This window comes from Colobus angolensis, unplaced genomic scaffold (assembly GCF_000951035.1).
Source record: "Colobus angolensis palliatus isolate OR3802 unplaced genomic scaffold, Cang.pa_1.0 Scaffold29, whole genome shotgun sequence".
Classification (NCBI taxonomy): Eukaryota; Metazoa; Chordata; class Mammalia; order Primates; family Cercopithecidae; genus Colobus; species Colobus angolensis.
The window spans coordinates 6,983,997-6,998,529 of NW_012116154.1; positions in this window are offsets into that span (position 1 = coordinate 6,983,997).

Sequence of the window (14,533 nt, forward strand, 5' to 3'; positions counted from 1 at the left end):
CTGAAAAAGGTAAATTAAATTAATATTGAAAACACTATTACTTTATGAAATATTTTGAATGTGGTTGATATTTTCAAAATCACAAATAAAAAGAAAGCAAAGAGATATGCTATACAACATTGTGCTTAATTGACGATGCTCCATTTTACACTTAAAACTTTGTTAGGTCACTTCCAAGATGGCCAAACAGGAACAACTGCGGTCTGCAGCTCCCAGCGAGATCAATGCAGAAGACAGGTGATTTCTGCATTTCCAACTGAGGTACCTGATTCCTCTCATTGGGAGTCATTGGACAGTGGGAACAGCCCATGAAGGGCAAGCTGAAGCAGGACAGGGTGTCACTTCACCTGGGAAGCACAAGGGGTCGGGGGATTTCCCTTTCCTAGCCAAGGGAAGCCATGACAGAATGTACCTGGAGAAATGGTACACTTCTGACCAAATACTGCACTTTTCCCACAGACTTAGCAACTGCCACACCAGGAGATACCTTCCTGTGACTGGTCTTGGTGGGACCCACACCCATAGAGCCTTGCTTACTGCTAGTGCAGCAGTCTGAGATTGACTTGCAACTCTGCAGCCTGATGAATGGAGGAGCATCCACCATTGCTGAGGCTTAAGTAGCTCACAGTGTAAACAAAGGCTTGGTAGCACAAACTGGGTGGAACCCACTGCAGCTTAGCAAGGCCTATTGCCTCTATTGATTCCCCCTCTGGAGGCAGGGCATAGTAGAACAAAAGGCAGCAGACAGCTTCTGCAGACTTAAACGTCCCTGTCTGACACCTCTGAAGAGAGCAGTGATTCTCTCAGCATGGCGTTTGAGCTCTGAGAATGGACAGACTGCCTCCTCAAGGGGGTCCCTGACCCCCACATAACCTGACTGGGAAACACCTCCCAGTAGGGGTCGACAAACAGCTCAAACAAGCAGGTGCCCCTCTGGGACAAAGCTTGCAGAGGAAGGATCAAGCAGTAATATTTGCTGTTCTGCAGTCTCTGCTGGTGATACTCAGGCAAACAGGGTCTGGAGTGGACCTCCAGCAAATTCCAACAGACCTGCAGCTGAGGTATCTGACTGTTAGAAAGAAAACTAACAAACAGAAAAGAATAGCATCCACATCAACAAAAAGGACATCCACACCAAAACCCCATCTGTAGGTCACCAACATCAAAGACCAAATGTAGATAAAACCACAAAGATGGGGAGAAACCAGAGCAGAAAATTTGAGAATTCCAAAAAACAGAGTGCTTCTTCTCTTCCAGAGGATCACAGCTCCTTGCCAGCAAGGGAACAAAACTGGATGGAGAATAATTTTGATGAGTTGACAGAAGTAGGCATAAGAAAGTTGGTAATAACAAACTTCTTCGAGCTAAAGGAACATGTTCTCACCCATCGCAAGGAAGCTAAAAACCTTGAGAAAATGTTAGACGAATGGCTAAGTAGAATAAACAGTGTAGAGAAGACCTTACATGACCTGACAGAGTTGAAAACTGTGGCACAAGAACTTTGTGATACATGCACAAGCTTCAACAGCCAATCTGATCAAGTGGAAGAAAGGATATCAGTGATTGAAGATCAAATCAATGAAATAAAGGTAGAAGACAAGATTAGAGAAAAAAGAGTGAAAAGAAATGAACAAAGCCTCCAAGAAATATGAGACTATGTGAAAAGACAAAATATATGTTTGATTGGTGTCCAGAGAGTGATAGTGAGAATGGAACCAAGTTAGAAAACAGTCTTCAAGATATTATCCAGGAGAACTTCCCCAAACTAGCAAGGCAGGCCAACATTCAAATTCAGGAAATACGAGAACACCATAAAGATATTCCTCAAGAAGAGCAACCCCAAGACACATAATTGTCAGATTCACCAAGGGTGAAATGAGGGAATAAATGTTAAGGGCAGCCAGAGATAAAGGTCGGATTACCCACAAAGGGAAACCCATCAGAGTAACAGTAGATCTCTTGGCAGAAGCCCTACAAGCCAAAAGAGAGTGGGAGCCAATATTCAACATTCTTAAAGAAAAGAATTTTCAATCCAGAATCTCATATCCAACCAAACTCAGCTTCATAATTGAAGGAGAAATAAAATCCTTTATAGACAAGCAAATGCTGAGAGATTTTGTCACCACCAGGCCTGCCTTACAAGAGCTCCTGAAGGAAGCATTAAACATGGAAAAGAACAACCAGTATCAGCCACAGAAAAAATATGCCAAATGGTAATGACCATTGATGCTATGAAGAAACTGGATTATTAACGAGCACAATAAACAGCTAACATCATAATGACAGGATCAAATTCAAACATACCAATATTAATCTTAAATGTAAATGGGTGAAATGCCCCAATTAATAGACACTGACTGACAAATTGGATTAGGAGTCAAGACCCATCGGTGTGCTGTATTCAGGAGACCCATCTTATGTGCAAAGATGCACATAAGCTGAAAAAAAAGGGATGGAGAAAGATATAGCAAGGAAATGGAAAGAAAAAAACGTAGGGATTGTAATCCTAATTTCTGATAAAACAGACTTTAAACCAACAAAGATCAAAAGAGACAAAGAAGGCCACTACAGAATGGTAAAGGGATCAATTCAGTAAGAAGAGCTAACTATCCTAAATATATATGGATCCAATACAGGAGCACACAGATTCATAAAGCAAGTCCTGAGAGACCTACAAAGAGACTTAGACTCCCACATATTAATAATGGGAAACTTTAACACCCCACTGTCAATATTAGACAGATCAATGAGACAGAAGGTTAGCAAGGATATCCAGGAGTTGGACTCAGCTCTGTGCCAAGTGGACCTAATAGACATCTACAGAACTCTACACCCCAGATCAACAGAATATACATTCTTCTCAGCACCACATCGCACTTATTTTTAAATTGACCACATAATTGGTAGTAAAACACTCTTTGGCAAATGTAAAAGAACAGAAATCACAATAAACTGTTTCTCAGACCACAGTGCAATCAAATTAGAACTCAGCATTAAGAAACTCACTCAAAACTGTACAACTACATGGAAACTGAACAATCTGATCCTGAATGACTACTGGGTAAACAATGAAATGAAAGCAGAAATAAAGATGTTGTTTGAAACCAATGGGAACAAAGACACAGTGTACCAGAATCTCTTGGACATATTTAAAGTAGTGTGTAGAGGGAAATTTACAACACTAAATACCCACAAGAGAAAGCAGGAAAGAGCTAAAATTGACACCCTAACATCACAATTAAAAGAATTAGAGAAGCAAGAGTAAACAAATTCAAAAGCTAGCAGGAGGCAAAAATAACTAAGATCAGAGCAGAGTAGTTATTAGCAAATAACTAATAATGAAGGAGATAGAAACACAAAAAAGGCCTTCAAAAAATCAATGAATCCAGGAGCTGGTTTTTTGAAAGAGATCAACAAAATCAAGACTAATAAAGAAGAAAAGAGAGAAGAATCAAATACACACCACAAAAAATGATAAAGGGGATCCCATAGAAATACAAATGACCATCAGAGAATACTGTAAACATTTCTATGCAAATAAACTAGAAAATCTAGAAGAAATGGATAAATTCCTGGACATATACACCCTCCCAAGACTAAATCAGGAAGAAGTGGAATCCTTAAATAGACCAATAACAGGTTCTGAAATAGAGGCAATAATTAATAGTATACCATCCAAAAAGTCCAGAACCAGACAGATTCACAGTCAAATTCTACCAGAGGGACAAAGAGGAGCTGGTACCATTCCTTCTGAAACTATTTCAATCAATAGAACAAGAAGGAATCCTCCCTAACTCATTTTAGGAGGTCAACATCATCCTGATACCAAAGCTGGGTAGAGACACAACAAAAAAAGAGAGTTTTAGGCTAATATCCCTGATGAACATCGATATGAAAATCCTCAATAAAATACTGGCAAACCAAATCCAGCAGCACATCAAAAAGCTTATCCACCACAATCAAGTCGGATTCATACCTGGAATGCAAGGCTGGTTCAACATACACGAATCAATAAATACAATCCATCACATAAACAGAACCAACAACAAAAACCACATGATATCTCAATAGATGCAGAAAATGCCTTTGGCAAAATTCAACACCCCTTCATACTAAAATCTCTCAATAAACAAGGTATTGATGGAATGTACCTCAAAATAATAAGAGCTATTTATGACAAACCCACAACCAATATCATACTGAATGGGCGAAAACTGGAAGCATTTCCTTTGAGAACCGGCACAAGACAAGAATGCTCTCTCTCACCACTTGTATTCAACATAGTGTTGGAAGTTCTGGCTAGTGCAATCAGTCAAGAGAAAGAAATAAAGTGTATTCAATTAGGAAAAGAGGAAGTCAAATTATCTCTGCTTGCAGATAACATGATTGTATATTTAGAAAACCCCATTGTTTCAGGCCCAAATCTCCTTAAGCTGATAAGCAACATCAGCAAAGTCTCAGGATACAAAATCAATGCGCAGAAGTCACGAGAATTCCTATACACCAATAATAGACGAACAGAGAGTCAAATCATGAGTGAATTCCCATTCACAATTACTACGAAGAGAATAAAATACCTAGGAATTCAACTTACAAGGGATGTGAAGGACCTCTTCAAGGAGAACTACAAACCACACTGCTCAATGAAATAAAAGAGAACACAAACCAATGGAAGAACACTCCATGCTCATGAAAAGGAAGAATCAGTATCATGAAAATGGCCACACTGCCCAAGGAAGTTTAGAGATTCAATGCTATCCCCATCAAGCTACCACTGACTTTCTTCACAGAATTGGAAAAGTCTACTTTAAAGTTCATATGGAACCAAAAAGAGCCCACATAGCCAAGACAATCCTAAGCAAAAAGAACACAGCTGGATGCTACATGCTACCTGACTTCAAAGTCTACTACAAAGCTACAGTAACCAAAACAGCATGGTACTGGTACTAAAACAGAGATATAGACCAATGGAACAGAACAGAGGCATCAGAAATAACACCACACATCTACAGCCATCTGATCTTTGACAAATCTGACAACAACAAGCAATGGGGAAAGGATTCCCTATTTAATAAATGGTGTTGGCAAAACTGGCTAGCCATATGTAGAAAGCTGAAACTGGATCACTTCCTTATACCACATACAAAAATTAACTCAAGATGCATTAAAGACTTAAATGTAAGACCTAACACCATAAAAACCCTAGCAGAAAACCTAGACAATATCATTCAGGACATAGGCATGTGCAAAGACTTCATGACTAAAACACCAAAGGCAATGGCAACAAAAGCCAAAATAGACAAATGGGATCCAATTAAACTAAAGAGCTTCTGCACAGCAAAAGAAACTGTCATCAGAGTGAACAGGCAACCTATAGAATGGGAGAAAATATTTGCAATCTACCCATCTGACAAAGGGCTAATATCTAGAATCCACAAAGAACTTAAACAAATTTACAAGAAAAAACAAACAACCCTGTCAATAAATGGGCATATTATGTGAACAGACACTTCTCAAAAGAAGACATTTATGCAGCCAACAGACATGAAAAAATGCTCATCATAACTGATCATCAGAGAAATGCAAATCGAAACCACAATGAGATATCATCTCATGCCAGTTAGAATGGTGATCATTAAAAAGTCCAGAAACAACAGATGCTGGAGAGGACGTGGAGAAATAGGAATGCTTTTACACTGTTGGTGGGAGTGTAAATTAGTTCAGCCATTGTGGAAGACAGTGTGATGATTCCTCAAGGATCTAGAAGTACCATTTGACTCAGTGATGCTATTACTGGGTATATTCCCAAACGATTATAAATCATGCTACTTTAAAGACACATGCACAGGTATGTTTATTGAGGCACTATTCACAATAGCAAAGACTTGGAAGCAACCCAATATCCATCAATGATAGAGTTGATTAAGAAAATGTAGCACATGTACACCATGGAGTACTATGTGGCCATAAAAAAGGATGAATTCATGTCCTTTGCAGGGACATGGATGAAGCTAGAAACTATCATTCTAAGCAAACTATCACAAGGAAAGGAAAGCAAACACCTCATGTTCTCATTCATAGGTGGGAGCTGAACAACAAGAACACATGGACACAGGGCAGGGAATATCACACACCAAGGCATGTCGCGAGGTTGGGGGTTGGGGGACGGATAGCATTAGGGGAAATACCTAAGGTAAATCACAAGTTGATGAGTGCAGCAAACAAACATGGCACATGTATACCTATGTAACAAACCTGCACGTTGTGCACATACACCTTAGAACTTAGAGTATAATAAAAAAAATTAAACTTTGTTAAAAGGTAGATCTCAGTTTGTTTTTTAACACAACAAAAAAGTAAGTGTTTAATTCAAAGTCAAGGTGAGAAATTTTCTCAGTCTTTTTGACACAAGCCCACGTTGACCTCTCCTTTACAGAATTTATTTACCATCCCTCTCATTTTGCATAATAGGCATGTAGTCTATGTTGTATTGTAGCCCACGTAATGGAAGAATGTTTAAATTCAGCCAAACATTGGCATAGCAATCAATGATTACTAAGCAATTCCCTAAAAAGTAAAATTGCAGCTTCTCAAAGTCTGCCACTAAGTCCTCTGTCTTTACATCTCAGGCCTCTTCATCAAGAATATTCTGCTTCAGCCAAAACTCAGCATCAAACTCCCTACCACATATGTCATATCCTTTTCTAATTACTCACACCATTCTGTTTGCATCTTTAAGTGCAGCGATGGTGCCCACAGAACCAGGTTTTGGACAAAGACAAACCTGGCCCTGGTTCCCATCTTGAATTACTTACTTACTATTTGTCTTTGGCCAATCTTTCTTCAACTTTTCTGATCATCAAATTTCTCCGCTTTCAGATCAAAGATACTGATTTCTTCTTTGTCTTAAATAAAACTACTCATTTTAAGGACGATGCGCAGTGCCTCAACTATAGGAAGAACCCCGTGAGTCTTAACTTCATTTCATTTCCAATTTGACTTGCCAATGACATGAATGTCTGTTGAATGGTATTGACTCTTGCACTTCAAAGTCCAGATGACGAGAAATTTTCTCACAGTCTTTTTGATGGAGCGATTCCACAGCGATCTCTCTTTTATAGAACTTACTTACCGTGATGGTTAATGTCAGCTTGATTGTACTGAAGGGTGCAAAGTATTGTTCCTAAGTAAATCCGTTAAGGTATTGCTGAAGATTAACATTTGAGTCAGTGGACTGGCAGAGGCAGACCCATTCTCAGTCTGGATGGGCACTATCTAATCAGCTCCCAGTGCAGCTAGGATAAAAGCATGCAGAGGAATGTGGAAAGACTAGACGCGCTGAGTCTTCCAGCCTCCATCTTTCTCCCATGCTGGATACTTCCTGCACTCAAACATTAGACTCCAAGTTCTTCAGCTTTAAGGCTCGTGATCTGCCAGGAGCTCTCTGGCCTTCAGCCACAGACTGAAGGCTGAACTATCGGCTTCCCTACTTTTGAGATTTTGGGACTCGGACTGGCTTCCTGGCTCCTCAGCTTACAGACAGCCAATTCTTGTCATCATGTGAGTCAATTCTCCTAATAAACTCTTCATGTATTCGTCTATCCTATTAGTTCTGTCCTTTTAGAGAACCCTAATACACTTACCATCTCCCTAATACAGCATCATAGGCATGTAGCCCATGTTGTACTGTGTATGACTTTTTTGGTATGTCCTATTACAGAGTATACTCTCCTTGCAAGTGATTATTATTCATCCTCTTGGTATCTCTATTATGTTGCACAAATAATTTAAATATTTTTTACAAAACGTGTTTGGTTGTAGAGACAGATCTCTTAGTTCTAAATACAGACATACCTCATTTTATGACACTTTGTTCCATTACACCTCACAGATACTCTGTTTTTTACAAACTGAAGATCTGTGGCAAAGCTGCTTCTACCAAGACTATTGGTACCATTTTTCTAACAGCATATTCTCACTTTGTGTCTGCGTGTCACATTTTGGTAATTCTCACATTTCAAACTTTATTATTATTATTATCATCATTATTATTATTATATCTATCATAGAGCTGTGTAGTCAGTGATCTTTGATTTTCCTATCGTAATTTTGGGGGACACCATGAAAGGTGCCTGCAGCAACCTTAATTGATGCATGCTGTGTGTTTTCTGACTGCTCCATGAACCAGCCATTTCCCATTCTATCTCTTTGTTCTCAGGCTTCCCTATTTCCTGAGACACAACAATATTAAAATTAGGCCAATTAATAATCCTACAATGGCAGAGAAAGTGAAAAAGAGTTGCATGTCTCTCACTTTAAATCAGAAGCTAGAAGGACATGTCAAAGTTGAGATAAGCCAAAAGCTAGACCTCTAGCTTTTGTCTTTGCTATTGTGAATAGTGCTGCAAGGAACATATGCATGCATGTATCTTTATGGTGGAATAATTTATATTCCTCTGGGTATATACTCAATAACGGAACTGCTAGGTAGAATGGTATTTCTGTTTCGAGTTCTTTGAGGAATTACCACACTGCTTTCCACAATGGTTGAACTAATTTACATTCTGACAAGCAGTGTGTAAGCGTATTATACACATATACATAAGTGTATAATTTACATTCTGACAAGCAGTGTACAACCTTTTCTTTGTAAGGTTGACACTGTCTGTTACTTTTTGACTTTTTAGTGTAGCCTTTCTTACTGGTGTGAGATAGTATATCATGGTGGTTTTGATTCGCATTTCTCTAACAATTATGATGTCCAGCATTTTTTTATGTGCTTGTTGGCCACATGTATGTCTTTTTTTGGGAAGTGTCTGTTCAAGTCCTTTGCCTACTATTTAATGGGGTTGTTTTTGGTTTGCTTGTAAATTTGTTTCTTTTTCAATTCTGGCTATTGAACCTTCATCAGATTGCAATATTTGCAATTTGCAAATATTTCCCCCATTCTATAGGTTGTCTGTTTATTCTGTGGATAGTTTAGTTTGCTGTGAAACAGCCCTTAAGCTTAATTAGATCCCATTTGTCAATTTTTTTGTTGTTTCAATTACTTTTGGAGTCTTTGTCATGAAATCTTTACCAAGCCTTGTGTCCAGAATGGTATTTCCTAGGTTATATTTCAGGGTTTTTATGTTTATACGTTTTACGTTTAAGTTTGTAATCTATCTCGAATTGATTTTTGTAAGGAAGGGGTTCAGGATTAATCTTCCATATGGGTAGCCAGTTATCCCAGCACCACTTATTGACTTATTGAATAGGGAATTATTTATTTCTCCATTGCTTGTTTTTTGTTTGTTTGTTTGTTTTTTTCTCTGAGACAGAGTCTTGCTCTGTCACCCAGGCTGGAATGCAGTAGTGCGATATCTGCAACCTCCACCTCCCAGGTACAAGCGATTCTCCTGCTTCAGCGTCCCGAGTAGCTGGGACCACAGGCACGCATCACTACACCCAGCTAATATTTGGATTTTTAGTAGAGATGGGGTTTCTTGTTAGCCAGGATGGTCTCAGTCTCCTGATCTCGTGATCCACCTGCCTCTGCCTCCCAAAGTGCTGGGATTACACATGTAAGCCACTGTGCCCGGCCCCCCATTGCTTGTTTTTGTCAGCTTTGTCAAAGATCAGATGGTTGTAGGTGTGCAACATTATTTCTCCACTCTATTGTGTTCCATTGGTGCATGTGTTTGTTTTGGTACCAGTATCATGCTGTTTGGGTTACTGCAGCTTTGCAGTAGGGTTTGAAGTTGTGTAACGGGTTGCCTCCAGGTTTGTTCTTTTTTCTCAGCAGTGCCTTGGCTATTCAAGCTCTTTTTTTGGTTCCATATGAATTTGAAAATAGTTTTTCTGGTTCTATGAAAAACATAATCGGTAGTTTGATAGGAATAGCATTTTATGTTTAAATTGCTTTGGGCAGTATGGCCATGTTAACAACATTTATTCTTCCTATCCATGATCATGGAATGTTTTTCCATTTGTGTGATCAACTCTAATTTCTTTGAGCAGTGTTTTGTAATTCTCCTTGCAGAGAATTTTTACCTTCCTGGTTAGCTGTACTCCTAGGTATTTTATTCTTTCTGTGGCAATTGTGAATGGGATTGCATTCCTGATTTGTCCCTCAGCTTAGATGTTGTTTGTGAAAAGCAATTCTCCTAATTCTCGTACATTGATTTTGTATCCAGAAACTTTGCTGAAGTTGCTTCTTAGATCACAGAGCTTTTGGGCAGAGACTATGGGGTTTTCTAAATATAGAATCATACTGTCTGCAAACAGGGATAACTTGACTTCCTCTCTTCCTATTTGGATGCCTTTTATTTCTTTCTCTTGACTGATTGCTCTGGCCAGGACTTCCAATACTATACTGAATAGGAGTGCTGAGAGATGACATCCTTGTTTTGTGCCTGTTTTAAAGGGGAATTCTTGCAGCTTTTGCCTGTTCTGTCATTGGTGGCTTTTATTATTTTGATGTGTGTTCCTTCATTCCCTAGTTTTTTTTTTGTTTGCTTGTTTGTTTTTTTGAGATGGAGTCTGCCTCTGTCACCCAGGCTGGAGTGCAGTGGAGCCATCTCAGCTCACTGCAAGCTCCGCCTGCCGGGTTCACGTCATTCTCCTGCCTCAGCCTCCCGAATAGCTGGGACCACAGGTGCCTGCCACCACACTGGGCTAATTTTTTTTATTATTATTATTTTTAGTAGAGACAGAGTTTCACCATGTTAGTCAGGATAGTCTCGATCTCCTGACCTCGTGATCCATCTGCCTCAGCCTCCCAAGGTGCTGGGATTACAGGCGTGAGCCACCGCGCCCGGCCCATTCCCTAGTTTTTAACGTGAAGGAATGTCAAATTTTATCAAAAGCCTTTTCTGCATCTGTTGAGATGCTCATGTGTTTTTTGGTTTTAGTTATGTTTATATGATGAATCACACTTATTGATTTGTGTATGTTGTGCCTCAACCTTGCATCCCAGGGATAGTGCCTAATAGTGTGGTAGATTCGTTTTTTGACGTGCTGCTGGATTTGGTTTGCTAGTATTTTGTGGAGGATTTTTGTAGCTATGTTTCTTAAGGATATTTGTCTTAAGTTTCGTTGTTGTGTCTGCCAGGTTTTTATATCAGGATGATGCTGGCGTCTTAGAATGAGCTGAGGAGGGAGGAGTTCCTCCTTCTCAGACTTTTGGAATAATTTCAGTAGGAATGATACGATCTCTTCTTAAATCTGGTAGAATTCAACTGTGAATGTGTCTAATCCTGGACTTTTTTGTTGGTGTGGTAGGCTTTTTGTTACTGGTTCCATTTTGGAACGCTTTATTGGTCTGTTCGGGGATTCAGTTTTTTCCTGGTTCAATCTTAGGAGGTTGTATGTGTCCAGGAATGTACCCATTTCTTATAGGTTTTGTAGTTTGTGTGGATAGAGCTTTTCATAGTAGTTTCTGGTGGTTTTTTGTATTTCCGTGAAGTCAGTGGTCACATCTTTATCATTTCTAATTGTGTTTATTTGGATCTTCTCTGTTTTTCACCTTATTAGTCTAGCCAGAAGTCTATCTCTCTTATTCATTTTTTTAAAGAAACAACTCCTGAATTTGTTGATCTTTTGTATGGTTTTTGTATCTGAATTTCCTTCAGTTCAGCTCTGATATTGGCTATTTCTTGTCTTTCAATAGATTGAAGTTGATTTGCTCTGGCTACTCCAGTTTTTCTAGTTGTGATGTTGGGTTGTTCATTTGAGATCGAACATTTTGATGCGGGTGTTTAGTGCTATAAGCTTCCCTCCTAACACTGTGTTAGGTGTGTCCCAGAGATTTTGGTATGTTGTATCTTTATTCTTCTCACTTTTGAAGATTTCTTGATTTCTGCCTTAATTTCATTGCTTACCCAAAAGTCATTCAGGAGCAGGTTGTTTAATTTTTGTATAATTGTATGATTTTGAATGACTTTCTAGTATTGATTTATATTTTTATTGTACTGTGTTCCCAGAGTGTGGTTAGTTTATTTCAGTTTTTATGAAATTGTCAAGGATTGTTTTATGTGTGGTCGATTTTGGAGTGTGTACCATGTGGTGATGAGAAGAATGTACATTCCATTGTTTTGGGGTGGAGCATTCTGTAGATGTCTATTAGCTCCATTTGATCAAGTATAGCATTCAGGTCCTGAATACCTTTGTTAATTTTCTGCCTCAGTGATCTGTCTAATACTGTCAGTGGGACATTGAAGTCTCCCACTATTATTGTGTGAGATTCCAAGTCTCTTTGAAAGTCTCTAAGAACTTGCTTTATAAATTTGGGTGCTCCTGTGTTGGGTGCACGTATATTTGGACTATAAGAGACTAGGGGCGAGTGGAATTACCCTCCCTGTCACCTTGGTGCAGAAGTAGGCCCACTGGACTGGAAGCTCTAGCAGGCATGGCTCACTTGGCTACCAGTGAGGGAGGTAGGTGGGGTCACTTGCTCTGCCTTCTGGGTGGGAAAACAAGAAGATGCATCCTCTAGATGAGTTTACACAGAAGTGGGCCACTGGATCAGAAACCTTAACAGGCCATTGTTCAGCTAGCTAGCACTGGTGGAGATGAGTGGGGTCACCTGGTCTGTTGTCCTATTGTTTCCCAAGACAACATGACTGTGCCCTCCAGTTGAGTTCCCACAGAAGCTGGACCACTGGACCACAAGCTCTTGCAAGCATTGCCTATCAACTATCATTGGTGGGAGTGGGTGGAGTTGCCTGCCCTGCTGTCTGGGTGCCTCCAGGGACATCAGGAGGTTATACCCTCTGACTAAGCTCACACAGAAGTGGAGCCACTGGATAGGAAGCTCTAGCAGACATTATCCACAAAGTTATCAGGGACAGGGGTGGATGAGGTCACATGCCCCACCATCTGGGTGTTTTCCAGGACAATAGGAGGCTGTGCCCTCTGACTGAGTTCACACAGAAGCAGGGCTGCTGGGCAAGAAGCTCAAGCAAGCGTTGCCTGCCTGGCTACCCGTGGCAGAGGTGGGTGAGGTCACGTGCTGTCCTGTACAGGTGTTTCCCAGGACAACAGGAAACTGTGCCCTCCAGCTGAGTTCACATGGAAGCAGGACCCCTGGGCCAGAAGCTCTGGCAAGTGTTGTCCTCTGGGCAATCAGTGGCAGGGGTGGGTAAGTCTACAGGCCCTGCCATCTAGGTGTTTCCCAGGATATCTGGAGGACGTGTCCTCCAGATGAGCTCACAAAAAAATGGGACCGCTGGACCAGAAGCTCGAGCAAGTGTTGCCCACCCTGTTACCGGTGGTGGGAGTGAGTGGACTGGCTGGTCGAATTCTGGCCAAAGCAGAACTCCTAGGCTGAGAGCTGGTGCCAAGCTCTGTCCAGCAAGGGGGAGTGGAGCAATGTTACTGCTCCCAGACAACACAACTATGGCTTCTACTGGGGCTAAGATGATGATGCACTAGCATATTGGTCTGCTCTGGGGTCAAGGATTGTAGAGGTCCCCTTAGACTGGAGAGATGCTCCTGCAAAATGTCTGGGTAGCTCTCTGCTTCAGTCTAGAAGCATGGTGGGGAGATGTGAGGTGTGGACAGGAGTCTCCCATTACCAGTCTTGCTCAGGTCACTGTGAAGATCATGAATCCCCCTGGGGGCTCTCACTCATTCACCCTTTCTCATATTGGAGAGGTTTTCCTGGCTCTGTGTTGAGCTCAGACAAGCTACTGTCCAGCTTCGCTCTTTGCTTGCCATAGTCCCTTGCTGCCTTGTGGATCCTGATGTGGTTTCTCAGATGGTCGGCCTGCAGGGTCAGTGTTCACTAACCCTTTTGTTTCCTTTCCAGGAGGGCAGTGCACATGACGTGCTTCTAGTGCACCATCTTGGCCTAAACTGCTCAGGATATTCATGTTGTTTTTGAGTCTGCTAACACAACGTCTATTCTGCAGCCCACAGATCAAGGAGTATTTTTCAAGCTTCAAGTCTTACTATTTAGTAAATACACTGCATAAGGCTATAGCTTCTAGAGACAGTGATTCCTCTGATGGATTTGGGCAAAGTAAGTTGAAAAATCTTGGCCGGGCACGGTGGCTCAAGCCTGTAATCCCAGCACTTTGGGAGGCCGAGACAGGCGGATCACGAGGTCAGGAGATCGAGACCATCCTGGCTAACACGACGAAACCCCGTCTCTACTAAAAAATACAAAAAACTAGCCGGGGCGAGGTGGCGGGCGCCTGTAGTCCCAGCTACTCAGGAGGCTGAGGCAGGAGAATGGCGTAAACCCGGGAGGCGGAGCTTGCAGTGAGCTGAGATCGGGCCACTGCACTCCAGCCCGGGCGACAGAGCGAGACTCCGTCTCAAAAAAAAAAAAAAAAAAAAAAAAAAAGAAAAATCTTCTGCAAAGGTTTCACCATTCTATATGAAATTAGGAACATTTGTAATTTATGGGAGGAGGTCAAATTATCACAATTACCAGGAGTTTGGAAGAAGGGGAGTCCAACACTCATAGATAACTTTGAGGGATTCAAGACTTCAGTAGAGAAAATAACTGAAGATGTGGTAGAAATGGCAAAAGAATTAGAATAAGTGG